Source organism: Protopterus annectens, chromosome 1.part0 (assembly GCF_019279795.1).
Source record: "Protopterus annectens isolate FY-2018-M chromosome 1.part0, PAN1.0, whole genome shotgun sequence".
Taxonomy (NCBI): domain Eukaryota; kingdom Metazoa; phylum Chordata; order Ceratodontiformes; family Protopteridae; genus Protopterus; species Protopterus annectens.
Window position 1 is genome coordinate 779,565,467 of NC_056725.1, and position 20,042 is coordinate 779,585,508.

Here is a 20,042-nt window from a genome sequence, read left to right on the forward strand (position 1 = left end):
TTCTTGTAACACACGGTACAAGATCAGAGGAAGTGGAAGAGATTAATGAGGATGGTCATCCCCTTTGTGCTACATGTTTGTCTCTCAGGTTAACAAGCATTTGAATATGAATTATGCACTTTATGTGGTCAGCTATGCATGCACAGTATATTCATAGAAGCAGAGTTCTAGTGGTATAAACCTTGCTGCGGATGTAAAACCCTCTGACACTAGTCATTCTTATAACAATGGGAGATCGCAGATATACCCCAGGGATTACCTCAGTGTCACTGCTCAACAGAGGCACAGCAAAATAATGGGTATAGTTCCCCATACTAAAGGGGTGGCGTAAGCCACAAAACTATGGGCTAGGCTTGTAAATGCCCTCGGGCAGATAGCCTAGTATGAACCTATGAACCTATGAACACACAGTATTAGATCTGAGGAAGTGAAAGATTACATGTAAGAAACCAAAATAACAAGACAAAGATAACAGCTAAAGTGAATGATATCAAATGTAAAGGGATATGAGAAATAGATGAGCCTTGGATGTGGCTTGCATAGTAGGAAAAATTGTAGTTCAGAAAGCAAGTATGCACAGATTAAATATTAAAACATTGTTATTGCGTGTTGTAGTGTCCTAAGGTGTGATGAGTAACATTTTGTAGGGGTGGCACTTGCAAAGTTATTATAGATAATTACAGAACTGATTATAATGTTATGTGTGTGTGTGTGTGTGTGTGTGTGTGTGTGTGTGTGTGTGTGTGTGTGTGTGTGTGTGGTGTGTGTGTGTGTGTGTGTGTGTGTGTGTGTGTGTGTGTGTATATATATATATATATATATACATTTACACAATATAATTTTGTTATACACAGTTTCCACTTAAGAAAATAACATCAACACTGAAGATTAAAATATTTCTTGTTTTGGCTTGTGTTTGTTGCCAGCAACAGTTTCTCAAATGCTGAATTCCAACCAGAGTTGATTTTGCTTGCACTTGCTTTTTATTGTGAGTGCATAATAGCATTCATTATTTAAAAGGGAGCGGAGTAAGTGAATGACAATGAAAAGTCTGCAGTACCTAATTTAAATATATATATATATATATATATATATATATATATATATATATATATATATTTGTCTTTTTTTACTGAGGGACTGTACACATATGAATAATGGATTAAATGATTTCTCATGATTAGGCTGCAGAGAATTGTTTCCACTGTGAACTGAAGGACTTTTTTTCTGGAGAGTTGATTGTGTTACTGTGTCTTCTGTACTTTTATGGCTCCTTGTTTCCACTAATTTGTTAGACAGCTGTATTGATTTGCTAGCTGGAAATGTCTGACTTGCTTTGCCCATTTTGTTGTTCCCTGCGTTCTCAGGGAAAAATCTAGTAACGACTGTTAAACAACGGGTACATTAATTATATGATTAATTTAGTGTATACTGAAAATAAATCAGAACTCAGAATCATATTCTAGAGTGCTGAAGCACAGAGAAAATTAATGCCATTTATTTTTATTATGCACCTAAAGGTATTTACAGAAATACAAGCAAATTGTCAAAGAATATGTAACAGAAAAAAAAGGATGAACATAATACAGTAACTAATACTGTAAATCTGTGTTTTGTATTAGTATCATATTCAGATGTTATGATATGTGGAATGTAATGAGAATTTTTAGAATTACTCATGGGCTAGTAGAGAATTTGTATGTAATTGCACATGCTGACTTGTATATTTAGTGTGGAGATAAGTGTTTCAATAAAATCGCAAATGCTCACTTAGAAGAACTTTGCCACATGTGAGTGGATGTATTAAGTGTATTATTATATTTATGTATGGATATAAGAAGATTAACTCTCTCAACTAGGCATCAATTTGTACATTACCAGATGGGTAGCAAAACTGTTCACTAATAATAACCTAGTCAGAATAGGGGGAAGCCACCTCAAGCAGTAGACCCATAATGAGCAGCATACCCCAGGAATCAGTCAACCTGGTCTGTGACATCAACAAGACTGGTTGGTGAGACAGATTTGTGTCCCAGAGACTCCCTTTTTTGTGTAATAAACTCCCTCTCCTTGTCAAGCAGAGTATCTCATTGCCCCCATAATGCCCTGCATTATCTCCTTTTTTTCTCGGTTGCTGCTGAAAACCACAGTGAAAGTTACCATTCCTTTCCAGCTGTTGCAGGAACGTTTCGCTGTTCATATATTGGATTCATTTTGCTGTATTTGGATTAAGGACTTCCCAGTTTATTACATGCATTTTGGATTTTGTTTGCTTTTTATTTGGATGCTTGTATGTACTGCTGAGTTTGTGTAAACTGTTTGCCCTGTATATAATGATAACAGAATGATTGCTCTACTTATTACGTTTTTTTTAGGTGAGGACAAAGCCTGCTTTCTCTCCTTGTACCCTTTTTACTTATATAGGTAACTCCAGTTTGACTGGTCCTCAAGGAAAGGATAATGCTCCTGTGCAATTTCATCCTGTTATGACCAATGTGTGTTTCATCCAATTGTAAGCTATTGATCAGCTGGTTGTCACACAGAGGTATTACTCTTATTGTCTTCTGGACTCAAGAATGCAAGAATCCATTTTTACTTTTTGATATTATTTTTTTCCTATTATGTATTTACTCATTTATTTACAGATTGATCACAACGGTCTGCGTAGTGCTTTGGGAACATAACTAAGTAAATCTTTATTTACTGCAATGTAGGATTTGCATATGGAAAAGTAGAACAAGGAACTGAAATTGAAAGCCTAAAGCAGTGCTGCATAAGTCAACATAACAGTTGTATTAGTCTGTATTAACACACCCCGGAATTCATGAAGCTCGGTGCAAGGATGGCATTAGGCTTGCGCTGACCGTGCAGCATAAAGATGGCGCAGTAGCGCCATATGCATATTAATGAAGGCTCGCTGCCGCCACATCCACGTGCATAGGAAATGTGCGCGAGTGCAGGGGGTGTATCCAAGCACCGCACGCAGACGTGGACATGGCTGCTGACATGCAACCTAAAACACTGAATAGTACAGCCTGCCTCTAATAGTAATCACACCTGTCAGTGTCCATGGATACTGAAACGTATGCAAAGCATGCAAGACAGTTTTGCAAACACAAAAATAAGAAGCAAACAAAAATGCACGTAGCTGAATATTGAGTCCCCATCCCTCGAACAAATGACATTTAAAACCCCGTGCCCGTATTCTATTGTAGTGTTGATAGTTATACCAAGTGGAAGTGAAATGCATGGTGTTAGTGCACCACCAATAGCTAAGCCTAGCCCAATGGTCAGGGTTACCACCTGTCCAACACTGTGAGGGACAGTCCCCCTCTGGGAAGTTGTGTCCATACCAAAACCATTATAAATGTAAAATGTCCTGCAATCGTAGGACATAATTATGTCCCCTATCTTTTGTAATAGTCACATACAATACTTATTTCTGTATGTAAAATACCTACATGTTACAAGAAACAGAATAAGCAAGTAAACGAAACAGAAGAAGCAGCTAAACTGCTACAACAATAAGCTTACATTTAGGCATAAAACAAAAGTACTATCCATTGTACTGACTGTGGGTATGTGTTGGCCTGTAAAATCTGATGTATGTCCTGAATATATCCCATCCTGGCCATATGAAAAGGTGGCAACCCTACCAATGGTCAGAGCATTTGCCCAAAATCTGCCCATTCACGGTCCAAGGTGTCCTTGTCAGGATGGGCCAAAGATAAACGGGTATTACCCGGGTCTACCTACCATGTCATGAAAGATAAGTATTTGCATGTACCTATGTGCTTGATGTACAGCATGTGGAAGGTGGAAAATGCTAGGGTAGTCCTCACAACCAAATAGGTACCAGAGATATGTAATGTATGCAATGTGTTCCCTTGACCATTCCATGGGCCATCAACCAGAGAAGGGATGGATGTAGTGTGTGGAATATGGGGGTGGGGGGTACGGGTAATGTAATAATTTGCCAAGGGGAGACTGTGTTGGATGAACAATAGGTGAACTGGAGGTGTACGTGGGAGCAGTGGGTGAATCAGAAAGAAACACAAAGAACAAACATACACATCTGCAATACAACCCGACAGGCCATACTGTAGAACACAATCCCACAAACATATGAATATTAAAATGTGCGATACACATGTACAGAAACGTCACCAGCACATACCCACATAATGGTCTGGCCTGAACTGAGCCATCCAACCACAACACACCTGGATGCATAATTGAATACCCATAATCCCTTCTACAGCACACAACCCCCCCATTCCTGAACGTCCACCAAATCCAGCCATACTCGGGCTGCTAGCTTGGCGCAGCCATTTCTGCACATAGTGACCACTACTCATATCTAGTAGGCAGTCTCACCCTAGGCAGTCTCAGGGTTGCAAACTATGTATCCCTTGCATGTATAACCCTATCACATTTTCGTAAATCCAAAAATATTGAAGGTTATTGGTGGTTATTGGTCTGTTCAATTTTTGGACATCCCTCATGGGATAAGTATCCTGTGTAAACATCAGACTTGGTGTCATGACACAATGTCCAGTCCTGTAGACATCTGAGCACAAGTTGTATGTGCAGTAGTGGTTCACGAGACTGCACAGCCTCCAGCCGGTCATGCAGAACCTTCTACCCGGGATTATACACCTGACCATGATGCACGGCTCCCCACATGCATTATACAGAATGTATATACTTTAGACATTCGCATAGTGGCAGTTGGATACAGGGTGATTAAGGTGCTGATGTAAGCAGGGTACCTCCTGTCCCACTTTGTGAGGGACAGTCCCTGTTTGGGCAGGTGTGTCCTGACCAAAAATAATACAATGGCAAATGTCCTGTGATTGTAGGAAATAATTATGTACCATGTTTCATGTAACAGTTGCATAAAACAGTTATTTCTGTATGTAAAATACATAAATTTTACAAGAAACAGAATAAGCAACTAAACTGCTACAAGAATAAGCTCTCATCTAGGAAAATAAGTAAAGTTCTAAACCCTGTACTGACCGTGGGTATGTGTTGGCCTGGAAAATCTGATGTGTGTCCCGAAAATGCCCCACTTTGTCCATTAGAAAAGGTGGCAACCCTAGACGTAAGCAGGAATGCAAGCGGGTAGGTGGCGATGATTAAACTGTAAGTGGAATGTAAAAATGTATGTAGGTGTATATGCATGTGTATGTACACAACGATATATATATATATATATATGGAGAGAGATATAAAGATATATATATATATATAATAGTTATGAAGAATGAACATGGTCACAATATAGCAGTTACAACGAATGTGAAGGGAAACAGCAGCGGAACCAGCCATAATATTTAGTGCTGTTATGTATCAGGATGGCCATCGGTGAGTGCACCTCTGCATCCCCAACCACAGGTAGAATGCTAAAAGTGGAACGAATGATCTCCCCTTGCTAAGTCTGACTTTCAACTAGGTACAGGGTAGTCCAGGTCCCCAGTCGGACAAGCCTAAACCCGGAAGACCATATGAACACCTGACAAACACACCATATGTGCCAGGACTATAGGCTGTAGAGGTCTGAATATCCTCGGAGTGAGTCAACATGCGGCACGAGTCCAGAGCAGTAGGGAATAGGGAATGACGCATGTGTAGTAGTGCGTTTTACACAACAGGTAAATGGATGCCTGCTGTGTAAGTGAAGTGATGAGGCATGTGTTCGGGTAACTATGCACCATGGGTATACATATAAATGAGACAGAACACCAATAGTGTAGTGGTTAGAGCATCCGCCTAACGAAAAGGCATTCACGGTTCAAGGTCGACAATAGCACATATCATTTTCCTTGTGGAATTAATGTCGCTCTGCTGTAAAGCTGACATTTAAACATGTAAAGTTGAATGCATGTATCGCATGGGGCTATTAACCAGATCCTTTCAATCAAAGGGGTATTGTCATAATGTATAAGGCACAAATAAGCATAAATAAGTGACAGTAAACATATGTAACGCACAGTAAGCATAGGCGAGTGCGCCTGTGCAAGTGTAAGTGGCTCCCAGCATAGGAAATGTATCTTTGTATGTACAGATGTAACATATATATATATATATATATATATATATATATATATATATATATATATATATATATATATATATATATATATATATATATATATATATACATATATATATATATATATATATATATATATATATATATATATACATACACACACACACACACACACACACACACACACACACACACACACACACACACACACATATCTGTGTGTATAGATATATATCTACATACATGAGAAATATATATATATATATATATATATATATATATATATATATATATATATATCTATATATATAAAGAATGGACGTTGTAAAAGTAAAGCATACACAAGGGATGTGAAGGGAATCAAGAGCAATGTTGGTATTGTAAAGTGCTTTCAGCGTATGTCATAAAAAAGCTGCCCAGGAGTGAGCAGAGCACCGCTACTCACACCACAGGCAGGTTATTACCACTGGGAGTAACATTGTTGAAATGCTATGCCTACTTTACACACAGGCGGAATGTAGTCCCATGTTGGGACCTCCAAAAATTGGAAAGTGCAAATGGATGTATTCCATAACACCAAATATACATGGTGGGAGACCCTGTGAATACACAAGGTGGGACAGAATGTGTGTAGGGTCCCAAAAGCTCTGGAGAGGGAAATTTGTAAAGGTGTGTCATGGCTGCGATAACAAGTGGATAATGGATGTTACGCCTGTAAATTTAACAATTATGGATCCAGGCGTGCCAGGGTTGGATGGGCCAGTTCTAATGGACCGCCCTGTGGAGGTCAGCTAGGTTGTAATAGGTATATATGCATACTCACATGCAGACAACAATATATGTTGACGTACAAATAATGTAACACATGCATTCCATTTGTTGACATAAATAATAGGAATGTGCCCATACAAACATCGACAGTACATGGAATAATAGGTTGTACAGAAGAGGGATGGGTCGAATCACACTATCACATTCCAATTACCATCGGTAATCCCTACATGAACATATAGCGGCATCGGTCCACTGTATAATGTGCTACATACCAATTACAAGATAACCGGAGTGTGTCGGCGTTATAATGAATAAAGCACTAGTATGCTGGTGAAGCGTATAAACACCATTATGCATATGTAAGTGCGTATGAGAGGTGAATGTATTGACACACTGATGTACATATATATAATCATATATATATATATATATATATATATATATATATATATATATATATATATACACACATATATATATATATATATATATATATATATATATATATATATACATATATATATATATATATATATATATATATATATATATATATATATATATATCAAGATATAAGCAGATTTGTCTGTATATATTAATGTAAATAGATATATATATATATATGTTACAGTAAATATGCACATGTATATACCTAGGTTATGTTACAGCAGTTATGGGTAATTTGTTTAGACCGGGCATATGTTGGTGGGAGGTCCACTCAACAAACGTCTACTTATCACCCACCCCCAGCTAGGCTGGTGAGACATACAGACACGCAGTAAAGGTAAATACAACACTGGTTCCCAGACCACCAGCAGGAAACTACCAGTGGGAGAGATCTACAAGGTCTACACTTTAAACATGGACAGCGATATCCCTTGCGGGACACCAAAAATTTGGTACCTTTCAACCAATGAGGGAACACCATTATGACCAGGATGTAACTGTACACGGAACAGTAGGTTGTGCAAGCCTGATAACACATGGGTTGACACAACGTACGACATGTGTCCCGACATGGGGAGAGTGGGCAATGTGTAGGGTTGTGTTCATATCCCACCTGTGTCCACCTGCTCCCACAGTAAGGATGAGTGCTGTTGAGTAGTGGCAGGTGGGGGAACTATGGGTATGTGATTATGGGGCTAGACGTGCATGTGTTGGCTGGCAGACATGTATTAGGACCACCCCATGGGTATAAGTAATATTCCGATGTGGGTATAGCAGACGCACATACCTCCGAAACTATAAGAGCACATCTACTGGACAGTCCTTAAACCATTGGGGGAATACATAGGGACCATATTGTTGAACTGTCTCCGATTACCAATGACGTCCATGATTATGAATCAGAATCCTAACACAGTCTCAACTAAACCATCCTAGAACTAGTGAGGAAAGGTGGCGGAATACATGTAATGAATAATGACAACATGTAAGAGTCATAAACTGCATGCACCTCAGAAAATGTGTATGAATACATATGTGCTCTGTGTCCATTAATGTGTCAGGTTAATAGCACCAACCTTCTAAATGCGTCCCTGAGGTCGTTATGCCGTGACCCTGATTCAGTGTTTATTCTTCCCCATTCGTATGAGAGGTCTGATAGTGAGAAAAAGCGTATGTTCCACCGACTACCTTAGAAGATTGATAGAATAAAAGGTATGAGGTTACCACCTGTCCACCTTTGCGAGGGACACACCCCTGTGGGCAGTTGTGTCCTGCATAATAACTGTAATTAAGGCAAATGTCCTGTGATTTAGGGCAAAGACTACCTATATTGTCTGTAGTAGTAGCATAAAACAATTATGTTCCTCTGAAACACCTAAATGTTATAGGTAACAGTATAAGCAACTATAATGCTACAAGAGTATCCTTTTATTTCGGTGAAACAGTGAAGTACACCCCTTTCTACAGGCTGTGGGTGTATTTCCCTGCAAAGTCTGATGGCTGTACATACAGGTCCTATAGGGTTGCCACCTTTCTAAATTTCCAGAGTGGGACATATTCTGTAGAAATGTCAGACATTCCAGGACTAAACATACCTACAGCCATGCATAGTACAGGATTACACTTATTTGCACAAATAAAAGCTTCATCTAGTTGCATGTGAATTGTTTATGCTACTTCGCATAACATATAGAAGTGTCATATATAAAATAACTGTTGTATGCAATCATTAATGAAACGTAGAATATAATAATGTCCTGTAATCTGCACATATGCTATGTCTTGATTATTTTCGCACTGTCCCTCGCAGAGTGGGACAGGTGGTTACCCTAAAGTCCTACCTTGGCCAATTGAGAAGGTGGCAAACCTATAATAGGTATGCGGTAGCATGACCCATCCAATGGATGTAGCTACCACAACCCAACTACTCATATGTATTGCAGGGTCTTGGTTTTTATGCATCAGCCAGATAGGAGCAGAGTGTATGCAGAACACACAAATATGATTAATTCACTGGACATGCCGCTGATTCCGTACAGTCGAATGCCATGCCGTCACCTAATGGGCAGTCATTCCCGATACTGTAGTCATGTAGTCCAATGTGATAGGCATTACAAGGTGGGAGCAGATTGTAAGAGGAACACACAATTATGAATGATTCAACAGACAGGCCACTGATTCTGTACATTCGAACACCATGCAGTCGCCTAATGGGCAGCCATTCCCGATACTGTAGTCAGGAGTGGCCTTAGGTCAACTGGTGCCCTAGGCAGAGGGCACAATGGCACCCTCCACCACTCCACCCAGTGCCCCCATCCTTGTCTACCTACACCAAATAAATACTGGTAAAGTGCACCCACTAAAGCGGTGCCCTAGGCGGATGCTTACTTGGCCTATGCCTAAGGCCGGCTATGACTATAGTCATGTAGCCCGATGTGATAGGCATCACAAGGTATGCCTAAGAGGAACACACGAATATGAATGAATCTCCGGACAGGTCTCTGATTCCATACAGATGAACGCCATGCCATCGCCTAATAGGCAGCCGTTTCTGATACTGTATTAATGTATTCCGATATAATAGGCATCACAAGGTGGGAGCACATTGTATGAGGTACACACATATGATTGTGTCACTGGACAGGCCACAGATTCCATACAGCCAAACGCGATGCCGTCGCCTAATGGGTGGCCAATCCCGATACTGGAGTCATGTAGTATGATGTAATAGGCATCACAAGGTAATATTGTGGTCCTCGCTCACACCCAGGGGTGTGAGTGACAGATGCAAGCACCAATGCCGGTGCATTAGCAAGTGTGTGAACTAGCAGGTGTAAGCGTGTTTGGCTACCAGTATGCGAGTATTGGATTGGTTAAGCAATGTAGAGGCTAATCGAGCGTAAGAGGCTGTAACCAGAGGATATCAAACAATGCAGTCATTCAACAGTATAGGAATGTATCCCATCATGTAGAAGTACATGTGAGTGTTTATGTTCAGCATATAGGTACATACATACATAGAGATGTATCAGGGACATGCCATGTGGCAAAAAAGCATTACAAACGCATGAAATGGGAAACACCAGCGGCACCTGCATTATGTAGTGGTATTGCTCTATGTGATCACAAGTCTCCCTCAGACAGACAATAGTTGTACATTGGCCGTATACATTATTTATTTATTTATTTTTATTATTTTTATTTTATTTTACATTTGTTGACCGGGCTAGTCTAGTTGGATATATGTCCATTTTCAGTAGAGGCCCGGGGAGAAAAGCTCCACTAGTTATTACAAGTTTAAACAGAAATAGACAATACAGGTTATGACAGATATTATGATGGCAGCAAACCAAAATAGCTAATAAAAATAAAATGTAATAATATATTTTTTTTTTTTTTGTAATGTACATTAACACAACAGTACCTGTCCAATCATTATGTGTGAACAGTACCCCTGCAATGTGCAACATCATCATCATGATAAAGGTAAATGGGGTAACCATACGGGGACTGGTAGTGTTATGTGTACAATGGGGTCGTCCTCCTCACGTGTACCTGAATCATGTAGGAGTGATGTGTATACCAGGATCGTGCACCTGAGGGACAGTGGTGAGGATAACAGTAGTATGTTATGATGCATATTACAAGGGTTTCATGTGTCCAGTGGGCATGTGTGTGTAATGGACAGCTATGTATAGGGCAGATGGTGTCCTAGGAGCTGAATGGCCTTATGTGTCCATAGGTGACGGTCAGATGTTGGGGAAGGAGTGTAGGTATGGCCGTGGAGGATAGGTAGGAGCACAGAAATTACAGCATACAGGGTTGGTATATGACACATGTGGGGGGGTACACCCTGGATGGGGATGGGTCTTTGGCATTCAAAAGCCCATGGGAACAGTGGGAAGGAGGTCTCCAGCCATGGGCAACTGCCACTGCACCTACACAGCTGCAAAGGAGGCAGTGCTGTGGGCTGTCCAGGACAGGGGTGTAGCTAGGATTTTCAAATTTGTACTGACAGCTCTCAAACTGCTACCCCCCTCCCCAGCCAAGCTACGGCCATTCTCGTAATTCACGGTTCGCTCTTTTAGTGTCGATGAAGAGGCATTCGCTGTAATGCCTCTTCAGTAATATAATATAAATTCACTCAAACTCGGTTCCTTGAATTGAAAATTAACCTGAAATGTCAGTTCTATGAAAAATGCAGCATGGTAGTTGGGGTAGAGACTTTATGCTTTTGTTTTCTGTAACTAAGGTACAGGTTTTGAGCTTGAGTAAATTACTAACAACCTGCTACCACTAACTAGGATGTTTCATTCACACACACACACCCCTACCTACCTCTTAGTGCAAGAAATATGGACAAAGCCTAAAATAAACAGGGACAGATATTAAATAATGTTCTCGTGAACTTAGAAAGTTGCTAGAATAACAGGATTTGTGCTAGTATGAATTTTTCTAAAGGACATGAAGTCTGAAGCTCAAATGTCTGTCATTATTTAGCAACTTCAGCCTTCAATGATTTTCTAGAAAATCACAAAATTTATGAGGAACAGACAAAAAATATGGGGCAAAAATCTGGACATTCTGCAAAATGTGGACAGTTGAGAGGTATGCTACCTACCACACACACACACACACACACACACACACACACACACACACACACACACACACACACACACACACACACACACACACACACACACACACCTCTCAACCTCTTACAGCAACAAACTCTTAAATAAAACTGAGGCAAAGGCCCAAAAATAAGGACATTTTTTTTAAATATTGCTCTTATAAACTTAGAAAGATAATAGAATAGTAGTAGGTCTTGCATCAGTACAAATTTTCTGAAAGGTATGAAATCTGAAACTGAAATGTCTGCATTATTTTCTAACTTCAGTCTTTAACAATTTGCCACTAATTTGCTAGAAAACTGCAATTTTATGAAAAATGGACCAAAAATGTGATGCAAAAATATAAAATTGCCAGACAATACAGCTGGGAACCTGTCAAAGGAGGGACACCATTTTAATATGAGCACAGTTAACTTAGAGCAGCTGACAAAATTAGAGAATCTACATGCATTTCTGAAATAAAAGTAATGTATAACTCTGATCATTACAGTTATTTATAAAAGTAAAGTAAACCCTCTATGTTTTCTTCCAAAATTGCTATTTTGTGGAGGGATCATTAGGGGAAGAGCAACATTTTGAGCCAAAATCAGGGACAGTTGAGGTTCGGCTATGCCTAATTCTATAAAGCAATTTATTTGCATGTACCTCTCAACCTGTTAATGCAATAAATCTGGACAAGGCCAAATATATTGAGGGAACATGTAAACAGTACTAAAAATTGCTCTTGTATAAACTGGGACAGTTGATAGAACAGGTCTTATTTTAGCATGCATTTTTTCTGAAGGTTATAAAGTCTGAAACTAGTGTGTCATTATTTAGTGACTTAATTCCTAAATCATTTGCCAGAAAACCACAAATTGAGGAACAAAACAAAAATAAGAAGCAAAAAAATCTATTCATTCTTTGAAAATCTGGATAGTTGGGAGGTATAGTTCAGATGGGGCTGTCTAAGTTTGCCCTTCCCCTCACAAAACCATGGTCGAATGGAGCCTCCCCCTGCAGCCATTCCAATGATCCATTACTTTGCTATTTCACTCCATTTACCATAAACACTAATGTGCATACTGATTTACTTCTATGATGATTTGAACTTCATTTGAAAGTTTTATTTTGCATTTTACAGCACAAACACTAAGACATCTGCTAAACAAACTTGGCGTTAAAACTTCTCTGCCCTTGAAACTCACATTCATTGAAACAACATTAAAACCCACATTCAAAGAAAAATACATTTTACCCGTGGCAGATAAAAATTAATTCTGGGCTGCTAGATCCATATATATATATATATATATATATATATATAGAGAGAGAGAGAGAGAGAGAGAGAGATGAGTGCTAGGTACTGATGTTAGTAAACTAAAATAAAACCAGAACAGTAATATGATATTTTGTATGACAATTAATCTTGGAAATTTCTGATTGGAGCCAAATGTAACTCATTCTACATAGTATTATTAGTGCATGCACTGATTCAAAACTGTGTTTGTTTTTTAACAAGTGGAATGATGTTTGATTTCTACATTCTGAGACTTCACCCTTTTAAATGAAAGTTTTGCATAAATAGTAAATGTATTTGGGGTTGTGACACTTTGGGATGCTCATACCAAAAAGAGAAAAAGGCTGGGAGAATGGCATAGTGGTTAAGGTGTTTACATTGCAGACACAAGGTGCAGAGTTTGAGTCTCACATGTGGTAATTGGCTAGGCTTAAAATGGCCCGCAAGGGCAATTAGCCTAGTACTAATCTATGAATCACATCTATCTAAAGGACTGAGGCAAACATGAAAAAATGAATGTATAGATGCAGAAAAATATATTACCCATACCAATTAATCTGATTACTGACTGTATTTTTAAAAATTCCAGTGAAGTTAAAATAATGTTGATAAAGCCATTTTACTGCTCTTTGATTCATAAGTTTTACTTTTATATTACAGCAGTGATGCCTGCACCAAATTACCCTGAGTTTACAGTAAATTTCACTGCAACTAACTTACCGTTCGTAAACCAACTGAATGATCAGACATCTAGTAATTACAAGTCCGCAGTGGCAAACATACAGTATCTGGTAAGCTTGACAATAAATACAGTTATTTGCATGAAGATTGCCTTCTTTATAAATGAGAGATTCCAATTATATCGCATTATTATTGTCTTTCAGTTGGACAAAACTTTAAAGAACACCTCCATCAATAACATATACGATGGATGTCAAGTAGTCGACTTTAGGTGAGCAAAATACAAAAGATAGACATGCTTTATTAAATTGATAAATGCTAATCTGATCTCTGACTATATTTTGTTTACTGTATTTTATACACGAGAAAATAAACTGCAAAATACCATTGTGTGAGTTGCTAAATGACAGAATTTTATTAATATGTTGCTGTTACAATAAACTGCATTTCCTGATTAAAATATTTGCAGTTAAATTTAAAACATCAAATCAAGTATTTTTTATAAAAAACGTCTGACAGTGATAATTTTACATATATTGCATGGACCTGCCATGGTAATTATGAATAAGAAGTACATGTAACCCAGCTAAATTCATTAATTGTCTTTTCCTACAGCAGTGAAAATGGTGGTTCTGGGACAAAGGTGGATGCAGTCTGCAAACTTAAGAAGGATCCATCAAGCCCTTATTTTGACCGAGTTAAAGTTTATCATGAATTCGGTGCGAATACAAAGAACACTACAACACTTGGCATATATACTCTTCAAAATGACAGTCTTTATGTTGACGGTAACTAGCATTTCATGCATGGTGTTATTACAGAGTGGTGCAGCAGCAAATGCTTCTAATTTAGTGAGCGACATTAAGAACTTTATGGAATTCCCTCAATTGAATTCCTTTTCTCTAAACTCACTTCATTCTGTTTAGATCTTACCTCATTTTCTGTTGGGCAACTTTACTATAATGTTTCACAACATGGACAGACACACACACACACACACACACACACACACACACACACACACACACACACACACACACACTCTCTTCATATTACTCACCAACCCTCTCGGTTGCAAGACCCTTCTAAATAACGTCCATAACGCCGCTCTCGGTTGCAAGACCCTTCTATATAACGTCCATACCCTCTCTCCATAATGCTCGTGTACATCCAACATCCTCCCGCTTGAAAATGCATTTGAAACGGCCGGAAATACATGCGCGGTTAGCTCCATTCCGACTGGCTGCCCTGATGAGCTGACGTCATCGTGCAGTAAAGCGCGAAAAAAAAAAATTTAAAATGCTACCCCCCTTCTAAATAAGTTGTACTGAAATCAGTACAGTGCGTATGCCTCCCGACGTCCCTGGTCCAGGACAGGCAGCATCACCCTGTAAATGTGACACTCTGCCCTTGAACTGGCGTATCTGGCTTCGTCACCCCTTAGGAAGCCACCTATAAAACATGTCCGGGACCACATGACAGCAGATATGTACCTGTCTGGTCCTGCTCCCAATGGGGACATGCTCCATCCTCAGTGGTGGAGCCACCAGAAGGTGGTGCATAGCTAACAGAGGTTGATGTTAATGGCTGGGCCCCAGATGTGCTAGTGCCCAGTGCCATGGTCAGCTGACGTGGGACAGGAGGATCTGCCGGGACCTACCAACCCATTCGGCCTATGGTGTTGCATTTTAAACCCACATATGACTTAGTGATAGACAACAGCATACAGGATTACCTACGACAGTATGCATAGATATCACCAGCAACTCAACAGATTGTATACATTTACAGAGGGAGCACAACACATGCATATATACCGCATGGCAACTGTACAATGTGTAGTAGATGTGACTGCAGCTATGAACAGTTGCCCATCATTGGCTTGTCATTGGGAATCCCACACAGTGTCAGTCATACCACTGTTTCATGTGACACATGTCCAGTCAGGGATGCGATGGCAGTAACACAACCCTATCATCATGTACTGTCTGCAATCCCCACACCATGCTTCTGCTGTGCACAGAAGTGTGCTCAGTGTGTAACACAGTAGACAAATGGTTGTACACACTGACCTGTTCACATATGGCCCTACAGGTAGGGTTCCCTCATGAACAGAGTACTGTCATGTCTGTATTTTAACATGCAGAATAGCCATTACCACACACATGTTAAACAGGCAGTAGTCTCAATGCAGCATAGCACATCACCCTCCTGTCATTAGGCTATTTCCCACTGTTGAAAATGATTGAGGTATATGTGCAATGCCATGTCAGAACACCACATCCAGGTCCCACTCACAGGGACTGTCATGGCCAGATAATAACATCTTTCCCTAGATAGTGTACTGTCTTTATCATGCGGATGGCTATGGGAACACCATCACAGCTGTACCACATGCAATCAGCTAGAGCAGGACTGCAATAGGTGCAGAGGCCATCACCTGGCCATTTCCATCTGTTACAATACACATACTGCTGCTGTGCAGGTGTACACCTTCACATCAACCAGAGAGTGTGTGTGCAGGACAGGCAATGTACACCAGAGAAGGGCTCGGAGACTTCAGCATAATCTGCCACACGTTGAATAGTACAGGGTCAAACCCCTGACTACTCATTACTATTACATGTGCATGACGTTACTACATGTGCCACAGAGGCACCATGTTGCAGTGCTGTAAGAACGTGTGTGTAGGTGAGTGAGTGCCATCTGCAACAGATATAGTACACATACATTAGGTGTGGCACACATCAGTCCATGTGAACGGATGCCATTGTCACCACAACCACACTCTAATGGACACACATTGACACCTTTGACAGGGCGGCTGATACACAATGTAACTACTTAGTTTGCCACACCGCAGTAATGCACAGGACCACATGCACCACAGGGGATATCTGGAGGTTCAATGGGCTAGGCCATGTGAAAGTGCTTGACAACTGTTGGTATGCCAACAAGGTTTATACTGGCAGTGACTGTGGTTGGGAGCATTACAACCCACATGCAGACACTGCGTGCCAGTACTGTCATGCAGGTATGCATTGCTCCATGGGTGTGTAGTGTTTGGCTGTGCAAGATGGCTGTACAAGGCTGGGTGAGGGGTAATCCTTGCCATTGCATCACCTGACAATGGTGTGCAGTGCATGGGTGTAGTGTCTGCAATGTCCCACACAGATGGGTTCTGCAATATCTGGCCTGACATCCTGGTTACCAATGTGTAGGGCCATAGCTTTGCAATGCATGCCATGTCTGTGTTTGATAGTCCTTCACATGGACATTGCCTGGGATGTGCATGTCCCACAATACTGTACAGTGACATGTACAGGTGTACCTGGTTTGGCAGACACATGTAGTGTACACAGCCTGTTATACCCCGATATGCCAATACTGCCTGGTGTGGGGAAACCTGCTTATAGTGAGCAGGTCGGCCCTGCACCTGCATGTATAGAATGGACAGGTATTCCGTGGTATCAGTGGCATGGGTCCATACAGGACACATGCGTACAGCATTGTCTGGCCTTAGTGGATCACATATGATGGCACCACATATGTTTCAGTGTGGAACATAGTGAAGGCACAATGTCTGCATATACGTGCCAATTGTACTGCTGTACAGGGTGCCATGTCCTCTGCAGGCCACTGTGGTCACACCATGCCTACTATCTGTCCTCAATGTGCATGTTACTAGCAACATAGTGGGAGATCCCAGGCAAGGTTGCATGTGCATGGCACATGGGTGCGGGACATATACCGGGTACTAGTAGGGCTGCATACTTAGTTCACCAGCCCTTTTGCCAGATGTATGGCTATGGCTTGCCAACTCAATGCAGTGGCTGACTGACAGCTGTACTCCTCGTGAGGTGGCCAATGTGTCATAAGATGGATACTATATAGGAAAACTACAAAACCTGCTCTCAAACATGTCCAATGGCAAGACAATCACGGCCACCTCTACACAGGCTCTGACAGACAAACGCACTCTTGCCATGTCCTGTATACAAACCCCTACCGTATCACACTGCAGCAACATGCATTTAGGGCATGCCCTACAGCAAATACTACAAAGCACTGTACTTGTCTCATGCAGGCAGACACACACACACACACACACACACACACACACACACACACACACACACACACACACACACACGCACACACGCACCACACACACACACAGCAAGTGTGGGACTAGAACACCAACCTAACTACTTTATTACACTACATCATTACGCAATTTCAGAATGCGCTACTGAGATTACAGGGACACAGCACTCCCAGAGGTGTATTTGTAGATGGGTGACATCATCGGCCTTGCTAACGGTGGGTATAAGAAACATATGGAGTGTGAGCAGTACAAAGGTATTACTCAGTCCTCAGGCAAACGGGGAGACACACACACACACACACACACACACACACACACACACACACACACACACACATGACAAGTGTGGGAGTAGAACACCGACCTAAATACTTTATTACACTACAGCATTACACAGTTACAGAATGCGCTACCGAGATTACTGGGACACAGCCCTCCCAGTATTTGTAGATGGGAGATATCATCAGCCTTGCTAACAGTGGGTATAAGAAATGTATGGAGTGTGGCCAGTCTAAAAGCAATTTAGAGTCCACCGGCAAATGGTGACAGACATACACATACACGCCAGTGTTGGGTACGGATGCCTATTTACAGATTACTATTACAATACTACATATATACGAATCGTGCCACACAGACTACACATGTTAAGGCTGTCATTATGACCATCTGGGAATGCAGACATCAACAGGGATGCTGACAGTTAAGATGTACATACCTGTGAACCTGTGTGTTTAAAGTATGAATCCATCTTGACCTTGAGTATGCCCATCTGTGGAATGTTCGACTACTACCACTATACAGGGTTACAATGGCCATGCCCATACACAGAGGCACATAACCAACACAAGGTGTCGCTGGGCATGCTCACACACTTAGTAGCACAGGGCTGTTCGGAATGCACTATGTGTCCATCTACACAAGGATATACTGGGCATGCTCATACACTTAGTAGCACAGGGGGCATGCTCACACACTTAGTAGCACAGGGCTGGTCAGAATGCACTACAATGTGTCCATCTACACAAGGATATACTGGGCATGCTCATACTCCTAGTAGCACAGGGCTGACTGTGATGCACTCTGATGCTAAACATGGAGGGCCACAGTGGCCATGCTATTACAGGTAGACGCAAATAACACATTCCAATTGGCTCTAGTGTTGGTAGTTGTCATTGTTAGTGAGAACGCTGCTCTACATATATTTGACACCACTCTTTAACAAATCAGCTGTCATTCTGGGATGACATGGCTGACAGTAGGCAGGCCTTTGTCACATATCACGTGCATCCATGATACAAGGGATTGTGGATATTACCCAATTCGCATCCGCTCACACAGTGTCATTTCAAGGCAAATGTCCTAAACACAGGTTAACTCCCATACACCTACAGGACAACTGCATTGTTTTCTTATGCTAACCAGTGCTAGATGTGTAATGTCCATATTCACAGCTGGCCACTGTAGATCCAACAATGGGGAGTACTGACATCTTTGCAGTGAGGAACACCTGGCTGATGTCTCTGTAGTGCACAATAGCACTAACACCATATACCTCAGAACCTAGCACTAGCACCATATACCTCAGAACCAGACATGTGGGCCATAACACAGGTATGGACCGCTCCAGGTGGTGTACCCACATACATAAAGGCCACTCACATGTACTGACCAGTCCCCCCACAAAAGGCATCACAGATGAGTCATGTGCAGGACACAGTGTCACATGCTGCATTCTAGGATGTGAACTGCAGACACCACCATGCCCTCGGACCACCACCACGCAACCATACATGTTGTATGACAGACGAGTATGCCACCATGTGACCCTTGACCTGTGTACTGTACTAAGCTCTACATCAACTGTAGACAGTACACATGTACTGACACAGCTGCATCATGTGTTATGCAATGCAATAATACCACTGTCTGTGACCAGGTCAGCTGTACACATACCAAGGGCCCTCAGTACTGTCCACCATTAGCAGATGTCTGTTGCTGTACACCAGTACACACCCTCATGTATGGATATGACACACATGTACCTGCCCTGGGTAT

The 20,042-nt window shown here is 41.0% G+C and overlaps 1 protein-coding gene and 1 long non-coding RNA gene across 3 annotated transcripts in view; one reads left to right on the forward strand and one right to left on the reverse strand.

The window, feature by feature from the left end:
- The window catches only part of LOC122794510 (synaptosomal-associated protein 25-like), a 1,032,368-nt gene that overhangs the window by 480,238 nt on the left and 532,088 nt on the right, over positions 1-20,042 (reverse strand). The window lies entirely within an intron of this gene.
- LOC122794520 lies at positions 13,935-14,640 on the forward strand. The gene is made up of 3 exons (XR_006363650.1): positions 13,935-13,986; positions 14,080-14,147; positions 14,492-14,640. It is a non-coding gene; the product is annotated as an uncharacterized LOC122794520 (long non-coding RNA).